The sequence below is a fragment of the Pogona vitticeps genome, chromosome 1 (assembly GCF_051106095.1).
Source record: "Pogona vitticeps strain Pit_001003342236 chromosome 1, PviZW2.1, whole genome shotgun sequence".
In the NCBI taxonomy this organism is placed as follows: domain Eukaryota; kingdom Metazoa; phylum Chordata; class Lepidosauria; order Squamata; family Agamidae; genus Pogona; species Pogona vitticeps.
The window spans coordinates 44,820,120-44,830,038 of record NC_135783.1 but is presented as its reverse complement, the minus strand read 5'-3'; the positions used below and the strand labels follow the sequence as shown (position 1 = coordinate 44,830,038).

The following is a 9,919-nucleotide window of genomic DNA, read 5'->3' as shown; positions in this document are numbered from 1 at the left end:
TTTTCTTCTTTGAAAAACAAAAGCTTTGCGGGGATGTTGCTCGGGTCTTTTGGGCATGTGACCCCCTCCCCATTTCCCAAATCTATCCTTTGCTCATCCAATTGTTATTGGCATAAAATGCTTCATTTTTCATAATTTACAGTTAAGCTGCATTTCTCATTTCTTGTCCATTCACACAAAGGAGTGAAAGCTGCATTTAGGAATCAATGGTAATTAAGTCTCCATAAATGAAAGAAGACAGAATTTGGCAATGGTGTATTAATGTATGTTTTATGCAGTCTTTGTATATTTCCATTTTGAAGCATTTATTGAGATTACAGCTTTGGACTTAGATTGTATGCACTTATTTAGAGATGGAGAAGTAGTTTAAATTTTATACCATATTCTTCCAAAATACTTTTTAGTGCTACTGAAGATTTTTTTTTTGCATGAGAGCAGACATGCCCCTCATGAATTTGTTGTTTAGTTGTTTATAGTCGTGTCCAGCTCTTCGTGACCCCATGGACCAGAGCATCCCAGGTCCATTAATTTAGAACACTATAATTCATGCTTCAAGCGGTTTAAAAGCTAACTGTTTTTAAAGAATGTAAAAACATAAATGAGATGTTCAGACCAAATATGAGGTGGGTTGACTCCCTAAGGGAAGACACAGTCTTGAGTTTGCAAGAACTGGCCCGGGCTGTCAACGGTAAAACATCTGGGAGATTGCCATAACAATATACGTACTATTTTTCCTCTGTGTGGAATCAGAACCTAGGCCCATGTGAATCTGTCTGCCTAAACATTGCTGGTTCCACCACGCTGGAACAGACCCTGTCGTTGTGGAGATCAGTTGCTGCTCTGTGTAGGTGTTCAGGATTGGCTTCCTCCCAAATACCTGGGTTCGATGGGTCTTCAGAACAGCCAGACATCACAGGCAGGGTGATCTGTAACACCTAGAAAATCATCAGTGTCATTGTCATGGGGATCAGCAATGGTGCAACGTGGTGTGGGGTTTCATTTCCTGCCCTGACATTTTGGTAGATGTAAATGCTTTGCTTTGATACTTGAGATGCAAGTGCCTGGGTAAGCAGTTATGCCCTGTAACTTGGTATTAATATTTCTTTTTCATTTGAGCTGTGATTATTATCAGCCAGGAATATAGTGGTAATAAAGGCAGTAATGCCATCTAGTAAATTTTGTGGATATCTTGTACTCTGAGTGAAGCTGAGTATTATGACAGTACTCATTTTAATGCTAATGTAGATTTAGCAAATGTTTCAGATAAAGTCCATCTACGTATTTATATGGCCCAATAAACTGATACACATCAGTCATAAAACTTTAAAGCAACATTCTCTATAAGTAGCAATCATTACAAAATTCAGTAGAAGGCATGTGCCTGAAACATACATAAATGTGACTAATTCATGTCTCTTCTATCAACAGTTATGCATCACATCTGAACATAATTAATAATTACTTTAATGTAATTGTATGAACCTAATAAATTATTTTTCTACCAAAGCTCAATTTCCGGATTTCATCTATATATTCTTTAATTCTTGGTAATCACTTGTTTCCCATAAACTGAATATATATATACCATGCTAGTTATGGTGTAAGAGATGCTTTTGGCTAAGTGCTGTTGCAGTCTGGGGAAAATGAAAAAAATTCTATTTGCATATTAAAACTCAGTATTTCATAGTTACCCTATAAGTTTAAAGGATGTTGACAGAATTGCTAAGTACAGTTCTCTCCAAATGCAATTGTTATTATCAATTGAATCAGTGAGATGTCAAGGTTGAATTAACAACTCTCATTCATTCAAAAGATCTGTTGTCATGGGTCCAGCAACTGGATATCTGATGATGATACATTCTCAAATAATTTGTAAAGAGTGAATTACCTGGGTATACCCTTTGCTGTTCTCTCTCACTCTCTGTCTCTCTTGTGAAGTAACTATAAATGAGTTCCTTTGTTCTTTATGTGCCATCAAATCAGAATTGACTTATACAGATCTTAAAAGGGTTTTCAAGATAAGAGGTGGATTTATGGAATGGTTGTACCAATTCCATTCACCCAATGAGTTTCCATGGCAGAGCTGGGGAGTTCAACCCAGGTCTCCTGAATCCTAGTCAGACACTCTTGTCATTCCCTCACAACACACTAGACACTTTATAAATCAGTACCCAATACCAAACAGTCTGAGATTAGGATCCTGCAACTACTCATGCAGTGCAGTTGCCTTCTGAGTAGCCAGGAGAAAGGCACAGAGTTGTTCTCTTGAAGAATTATAGAACCATAGAATATTTGAGTTGGAAGGGGCCTATAAGGCCCTCAAGCTGAACTTCCTGTTCAAGGCAGGAATCCAAGTCAAAGCAGATCTGACAGATGCTTTTCCAATTTTCTCTTGAATACCTCCAACCTTGGAGCGCTCACCACCTTCCAAGGAAATGGATCCAATCTAGGGTAACTACAGTATATGTAACAATTCCCTCCTGAGTACTATATAGCATTTTCATATATGCTTCAAAGCAAGAATCAGAAAGTACATTTAAAGAAAAAATGACTGCTGATATTAAGGACCCCTTGGATTTATGCCCCACATTTCTGCCAAGGAACAACACTACCAAAAATAAAACAAATACAGTTAAAACATGAAAGATATAAATATAACACTACCGATTTAAAAGCCCTTTACCCAACAGTCCAGCTTAAGACCAGTCTCAATAAATAAATAAATAAGTTTATGCCTGCTTGTTGCAAAATGCATCCTGCTTATTTCATCATGATTCAGACAAATATGTGTTCAGGCAGGGATAATTTCCCATTAATATGTCTGACCACTAATTGTCACTACTGGTTTGCAAACCTATTCAGACAATTCTTAAAAATTAAGATAGCAAGAATAGTATCAAATTTCTTTTAAAAAATTCTTGTGAAGTTCCCTCAGTAACACTGTAGTGGGAAGAAGTGTGTGGGTGTGTAATATCCTCCCATCCTTTCACAATTAACTAATCAGGAATAATGGTCAGGTCAAAAGTAATGTGGGATAGGTTGCAGGGAAACGATCATTTATACTCAAGTTTTAGCAGGGATTGTTTAAAAGTGTGAAGAAAAGATAGCAATCAGATTGTGCATGCAAAAAGCCCTGTTACATTTGAGAGGGTTTGAGTTTGCTTGACTCTTCCCCTTACCATGTTTTTGATTGTGCTAAACATAGCTTGCTTTTCCCTGTACTGTATCTCCATGTTAGATTATCCCACAATAATGCAATCAAATTTATTGCTTGTTTATTTTAAAAGGACACTGTCAGTTTCCTGCCCAAGCCCTGCTCAAAGGAATGGGAACATTGAGAAGTCATGGTAAAACTAATTCCATTTGTTTCAGCAAGGCTTGGATAGGACAATTTGACAGCTGATAACACACTTCCCATAACATATCTCGTAAAAATGAGAGGTGGGCAGGACCATCTGAAATGCAAGAAAAATTATGTGAGTTTCTGAGTTCTCCAGAACTTGTCACCAAGCTAGATGATTATTTTTAATAGAAAATTAGGGGATTAAAAAACACAGAGTAAAAAAAAAAATCTGGCCAGACGTTGGCCCTATTTACTGTTGGGCCTCAGGCAGCAAAATGTATAAAGCTTAGCTTATATTTGTGCATCCATCTACCCCAAATGTTCAAAATTTAGTGCTTAATGAGAATAACATAGTAATAAATGGGAATCCAAAACACAGTTTCCAGTCTCGTTGATGAAGTATATAGGTAGTACAGGTAATCATCATATATTTTGCAAATCTTGTATGAGCAAGAAATATATGTGGTTGTTTCAGTCAAGGCTGATATGGGCAGGAAAACACAAAATCTATACCAAAAGTAAACTCTAGGCCGCCTAGAGTAGTCCACCACGACTAGATAGGCGGGATATAAATTAAATAAATAAATAAATAAAATAAATAAAATAAATATTTAAATTTGTAAAAAATGTGTGCCCTAGAACAATATGGAACAGCTGGTTGGATAGCTCAGTGGAACAGCTGCTGGCTCAGTGGTTTAGGTATCTGGCTGCAGAGCGAGAGGTTGGAAATTCAAATCCCTACTGTGCCTCCTGTGAAGAAAGCCAGTGTGTGTGGCCTTGGACAAGCTGCACAGTCTGAGGATGCCATCAGAAGAAGGGAATGGTAAACCACATGTGAGTATTCTCTACTTCAAAAATCCCGGAAAAGGTTGCAATGAGTCAAATTTGATTTGATGATGATGACAACAATTACAATGACCATATGGCATAGCTACTAAGTATCACAAACATGTAAATCTTGAGTTTCTTGTAAGGAGCAGTATAAATCAAGATTCCCTTCTGTTCTATCAGGCCACATCAGGAGTACTGGGCCCAATTCTGAGTACAACTTTTTTTTAAAGGATAGAGACAACTTGAAGCTGAAGCATGTCCAGAGGAGGATGTCAAGGACAGTGGGAAATGTGGACAGCTGAAGGAACTGGGTATGTTTAATCTGGAGAACAGAACGTCAATGACAGATGTGCTGATCATGCTCAAATACCTGGAAGACTGTTGCAGAAGATGGGACAGATTTGTCCTCTGTTGTTCCAGGCAACAGAAGTAAAAATAGTAGATAGAAACTGGAGTGAGACAGATCTCCACTAACCATGAGGTAAAAAACTTCCTAACTTGCTCAAGGTGACAGTGGTTTAATGGATGAAAAGAAAATCTCAAGATGGATTCTCCTCCAACTAAAGCATCTGAGCAGAAACTAAATGGCTATCTGCCAGGAATGCTGTAATTCCACCTCAGATTGAGATCTAAAGCTGACCAGAGTGTGAATTAGAGAGCCTTCAACTCTTCACATTATGCTAAATACCATTATTAATACCAACTAAAGCAGAACCAATGATTCAGTGAGAGTTATATTTTTTCTGAGGATCACACCAATTCAATGGGTTCAGTCTTGTTGTGGTTAACAACTGGGTTTAACCCATTGTGTTTACACCTTGCTTAAGAATGTTTCCAGTCCTAAAATGGGATGAGCAACCTTCAGAGGGCAGATCTCCAAGACCAGAGGCTTAACACTAGTAATTAAAAGATTCTGTGCAGTTAATTCACTCTTTCTTCCTTAGCAGATTTTTAAATGGAGAAGAAAAGATGGCACAAGAAGAAACATGCAAGGAGTGCACTTTGTTGAAGTTGCCATCTAATCGAAATTCACCCAAAACATTCTGTAAATGGGGAAGGCCAAATAAATGATACCCTGAATCATAATTGTAGAGGTATTAAAGAGTTTGTTCCCAAGCAATCTGGAGCAGAGAAATGTTTGAAATTTTGGTGTGTTAAGCTAACATTGATTGCCAGACATTTGGGCCAGAATCCTGTGCAATTTAGCAGATGGATATCTATTTTAATTGATGGGTTAAAAATAAAGGACAGATCTAGCACTACCAGAGAAAGCAGATAAATAATTTTCATGTGGGAGGTATCTGTAAAGTCTGTGCACCCACCTCTACCCATTCCCAGCTGGTGCCAAACCTCACTGACTCAAGGCCATGATTGCTTATGTATTGCACTTGCACAACAAAAAGCCAGGTGAAAGAGCAGAAGATGTGTGAGAGAGGGGTTGTGAGTGCATGCACTTCAGCTCATCATGCCATTTGGATCAAGGCAAAGAGTGGAGTGCCAGCACCGTGAGTTCTAAACGTTCTTGTTGTAGAAGCCCTGGCAGTGATGACACAGGGCCTAAAGAAAAGGTCCCCATGGACTAGATGTGAGTTTACTGCAATCCCCAGCAGCCTGGAAAACCTCCCACATATAATATGTGCTGTTGATAAAGCCGTGTGGAGTGTGAACCCAAGAGGAAATAGCAGAAACCATGGTAGCTTCTGGGAGCACTTCTTCTGCAGTGCAGAGTTTTCCCTCAGCAACTGGTTGCCACATTATCTAACCACCATATTACCCAATTTACTGTATTCCTGACCCATTTAGCTGCATTACCCTAATGTCTGTTTCACCTCCTCAGAAACAATTCTTCTTTCTCCCAATCCTTGCCTTTCTTACCTCTGGAACATTACTAGGGCTTATATCTCACCTCAGATTGTGGCGCTGAGCCTTAAGAATTCTGACATACTAACACCAGAATTCAAATCAATAAAGCAGGTCAAGGAATGTTCATGTCCATCAGGACTAGGTCTTCTGTAAAGCTAGTGGAACTTAATTGCCTATTCAAGAGCAAAAAATCCCTAAAATATTTTCAGTTATAACTGGAATGGCTAACAATAATATACTACTGCTGGAAATGCCACTTATAAAAACTATATGTTTTTGCATCAAGCTTCCTTAAATACCCCAGATATAGGTTGATTCCAATTAATCAATTGTTGTTTTCAAGTTGTCATTCCAGATTAAAAAGTATTATGTCACAGTGTTCCCCATAACTCATTAGAATGGTTTGCAAAGGAAATATTTCAGTCAGTCATATAAACATTTTAGAACCCTTCATTGAGCATAGATGAGTGTTGATTAATGAGCAGACAGACAGCGTTATAAGTTAAACAGCCGAAAGATGAAAAGTTTCTATAGAAACAATTTCTCTCAGCTCTGTACATCAACTGAAGTTTGAATGATATTTTGCAGTTTATAGACTAGACTGATTTCTAGAATTTGGTTTGCTTTAGTATTAAGATTTCCAAAAAAAGAGAAAAGAGAGGGGGAAATTGCCTAAACTGTTTCACATGGAAAAATCTTCCAGCCCTTTGAAGATAAACAGGTTAGTAAGCTTTTTTTTTTTTTTTTTTTTGAAAAGAGAAAACAGTTAATAGAGTAAGGCTTGAGGAACATGCGTCTGGCCAGCATAAACAATGATTATGCAAATATTTCATACTGTTGCAGAGTGGAGATCATGAGCAGACTTCAGCCAAGATGCTGTGGGAAAAAAAATGGAAGACAACAACAGCTGGAAACATTTGGCCCCGCAATTAAGATCTGAAACCCTTTGTATGGTGAGTGTTGAGGCTGATGCTTCCTAAAACTCCAGTTGCGTGGGAATTTGAAAGTGTTGTTGTAAGGTAAGCAACAAACATTTTACCTGTTATTGTAAACTCTGTACATATCAGTATGCTGCCATAGTTAGGCAACAGTTAGCAGAACACATAAACACATTCATTTAGAATGATATATGTTCAAGGAAGAGACGTATTAATGGAAATATCCTTGTGTTAAACATACTGTACAATTACATTCTTCCTTTATTTGCTGAAGAAACCTTCAGTCAGCTTGGTTTTTAGAATCCTTCATTGAGCAAACTTGCAGAAGAAAGTCTTCTTCCCCTTTGTTCACTGAGTGATCACACACTTTGCAGCTGTATGGTTCCAGCTTCACTTTTCTTCACCTTAAATAAAGAAAATGCAAGAAATGATTGATTATAAAAAAAGACTCTTACATGCATGCATTTATATAGTTGTAGGTAATAAACACAGATAAACAGAAGTCATTCTGTATTTCCTCCAGCTTAAAGGTAACTGAATTATATTTTAGGCCTCACTAAGAACTAATCCTTTACTATGAACTTTCTTTTACATTATGTATACTGTATTCTGCTTTTTCCCCTTACAGGATCCCAAGGTGCCTTACAACTTTAATTTAAAAGAGAACCACATACAGTATGGATCTCAATAAATTAAGAGTATCAAAGCACTATTAAATAAATAATCACATTAAAACAGACACTTTAACATTATTTAAAAGTCATTGAATGAAGACAACACAAATGAAATACAATGGTGAACTTTCAATGGCTCTTCCTCATTAGTTATTTAGGCTGACTCAATAAAGATGTCTTTGCCTACCATCTGAAGGACAGCAGGAAAGGGGATCCCATAATATGAGAAAAGTGACCAAGAATTCCCCTTCTCTTGTGCCCTCACCAAATGTACTTTTGATGGTGGCGTGAGGGGGGGGGGGAAGGCAATTCTTAAAGATTTTAAGAGGTAATGTCATCACGTCAGTCATTCTACAGGAGGAAGGAAATGGCTGCCCTGTTGTTGAAATACAAAGGTGGTCACATTTTACACCCAGTCATTTCATCAGAATCTCTAAATTATTTTGAATCCTGTCCCTATGGAAAGTAAATTGCCCCCCTGTTTTTGCCACACCAAAGAATTCAGCAGTGTTGTGAGCTTCTCTGTAGCCCAAAACTGACTTGTTTTGCAGTTCCTGACCTTTGTCATCCTGCCCATCTTAGACTACATCACGTACTGGTGATATAACTTTCTCTTTTACCTTACAGTCATTATAACAGGTGATAACATTTCTGCCAATGCTCAGTTATATATACTATCCAGACTCTGATGCACACAATAGAGATTTGTTATTGTTATGTGCCATCAAGTAATTTCCTATTTGTGGTAACCATAGTAGGATTTTGAAGGTATGTGAGATATTCAACGAGTGGTCTACCATTGCTAGCATTTGCTTCCCCAAGTGAGTTTCCCAAAGACAGCGCGGATTTGAACTCAGGATTTCTGAGTCCTATCCCAACACTCAGTACATTACACTGCACACTGTCAAAGATGCTCAAGTAAGTATATAAACTATGCTTATTCAAATGATGAAATATGCAAGGATTCCTTGTGCATGCATGTATTTTCTCACTGTGGATTTTGATTTTAGACTATAACTTTAGAACAGCATATTTCTCAAGAAACTATCTTGATCATGCTCCTTTCTGTTGAGCAGTGCCCACCTTTTAAACCCATGAGTTCAAGCTTATCAGACATTAAAAGCTTGGATTAAGTTCGGTCATGTCTTGTTTATATTGAATCCAACCCTTTGATGTCAGTGAGGGCATACAACTCATTTGAAGTTGTTGTAAAAATTCCATATTCCTTGTACCAGCATGCTCTCCACACACTTTCTGCCCCAAGGAAAACCAATGTTGTTCTCTTGTTGTGCTCAGAACCCTGGGAGTTTGTATATGTGAAGCAACTTAATAGAAAATGAACTCTGTTCGGACTCTTCAGATGTTATACTGAACAGCAACAGTAGAAAGACTTGGTAACTTCTATCACAGTATTTACAGCCAAGATTTTTTGGAACTTTTTCTGCTTTTTTTAATGGTGTATTATTATTGCCTTGTTGGTCTTCCCATCTCTGCTTCCCAGGTGATTAAGTTTACGTCCATGGGACAGAGACCTACCTTTTTGCTTATTTTGCTCCATAGAACAATATATATATATTTGTTTGCTTATTTGTTTGTTTGTTTATACTATAGTTCCCAATCTCTTACTTCCAGTTCTTATGCTAGCTGCCAGATTCTGAGAACTGTAGTCCAAAAAAAGTAACTTTGCCCATCTGCACATATGTCAAATGTTTCCCTCTTTACCTTACCATGTATTATACAAAATATAATGTGAGAGAACTCCCTCAGAATAATTTGATCTCCCTTTTAAAAAAAATTATCACACAGAACTTGGGAAAGTTACTTTGGGGAGGATTATAACTCTTTGGATTTTGGGAGTTGTATTCTAAAAACACAACTTTTCCAAGTTCTGTCACCATCATAACTATAGTCACTGTCATCTGGAAATGCTTGAGATATAAGGAATCCAGACACTCTCTTTCTCCCATGATGTCATCTGATGATGAGGAGGAGGCTTGTTCAGAGACTGTGGAGAGGGGATGAGACAAAGCAGTGATTTAGATGCATTTGGGCTAACATTTAAATGGGTAACTCATGCCCCAGACCTCTGGTTGAATAAACTGTGATGTGCCTTATGATATGTTCCAAGCAATGAAATAAATAGTCTTTTAAGTAACAAATTGTCTATATAAACAAGGAGCAGGGAGCCCTGTTTGTCTGCCAAATTGTCTTCCGGGGGTTGGAGAGTAGAAGGAAACACAAAACCAGAAACTGATTCACTCACTTATTTG

At 37.7% G+C, this 9,919-nt stretch overlaps 2 long non-coding RNA genes across 2 annotated transcripts in view; one reads left to right on the top strand and one right to left on the bottom strand.

Annotated features, from left to right (window-relative positions):
* Window positions 1-9,919, bottom strand: part of LOC110074678 (uncharacterized) — a 35,225-nt gene continuing 25,306 nt past the window's right edge. Inside the window, exons 2-3 of the long non-coding RNA XR_013540399.1 lie at window positions 7,222-7,379; window positions 1-2,608 (exon numbers count right to left, since the gene is read on the bottom strand). This is a non-coding gene — a long non-coding RNA (uncharacterized LOC110074678). The remainder of the gene's footprint in view (window positions 2,609-7,221; window positions 7,380-9,919) is intronic.
* LOC144585835 (uncharacterized) lies at window positions 3,994-9,730 on the top strand. Its single transcript, XR_013540401.1, has 2 exons — window positions 3,994-6,758; window positions 6,881-9,730. It is a non-coding gene; the product is annotated as an uncharacterized LOC144585835 (long non-coding RNA).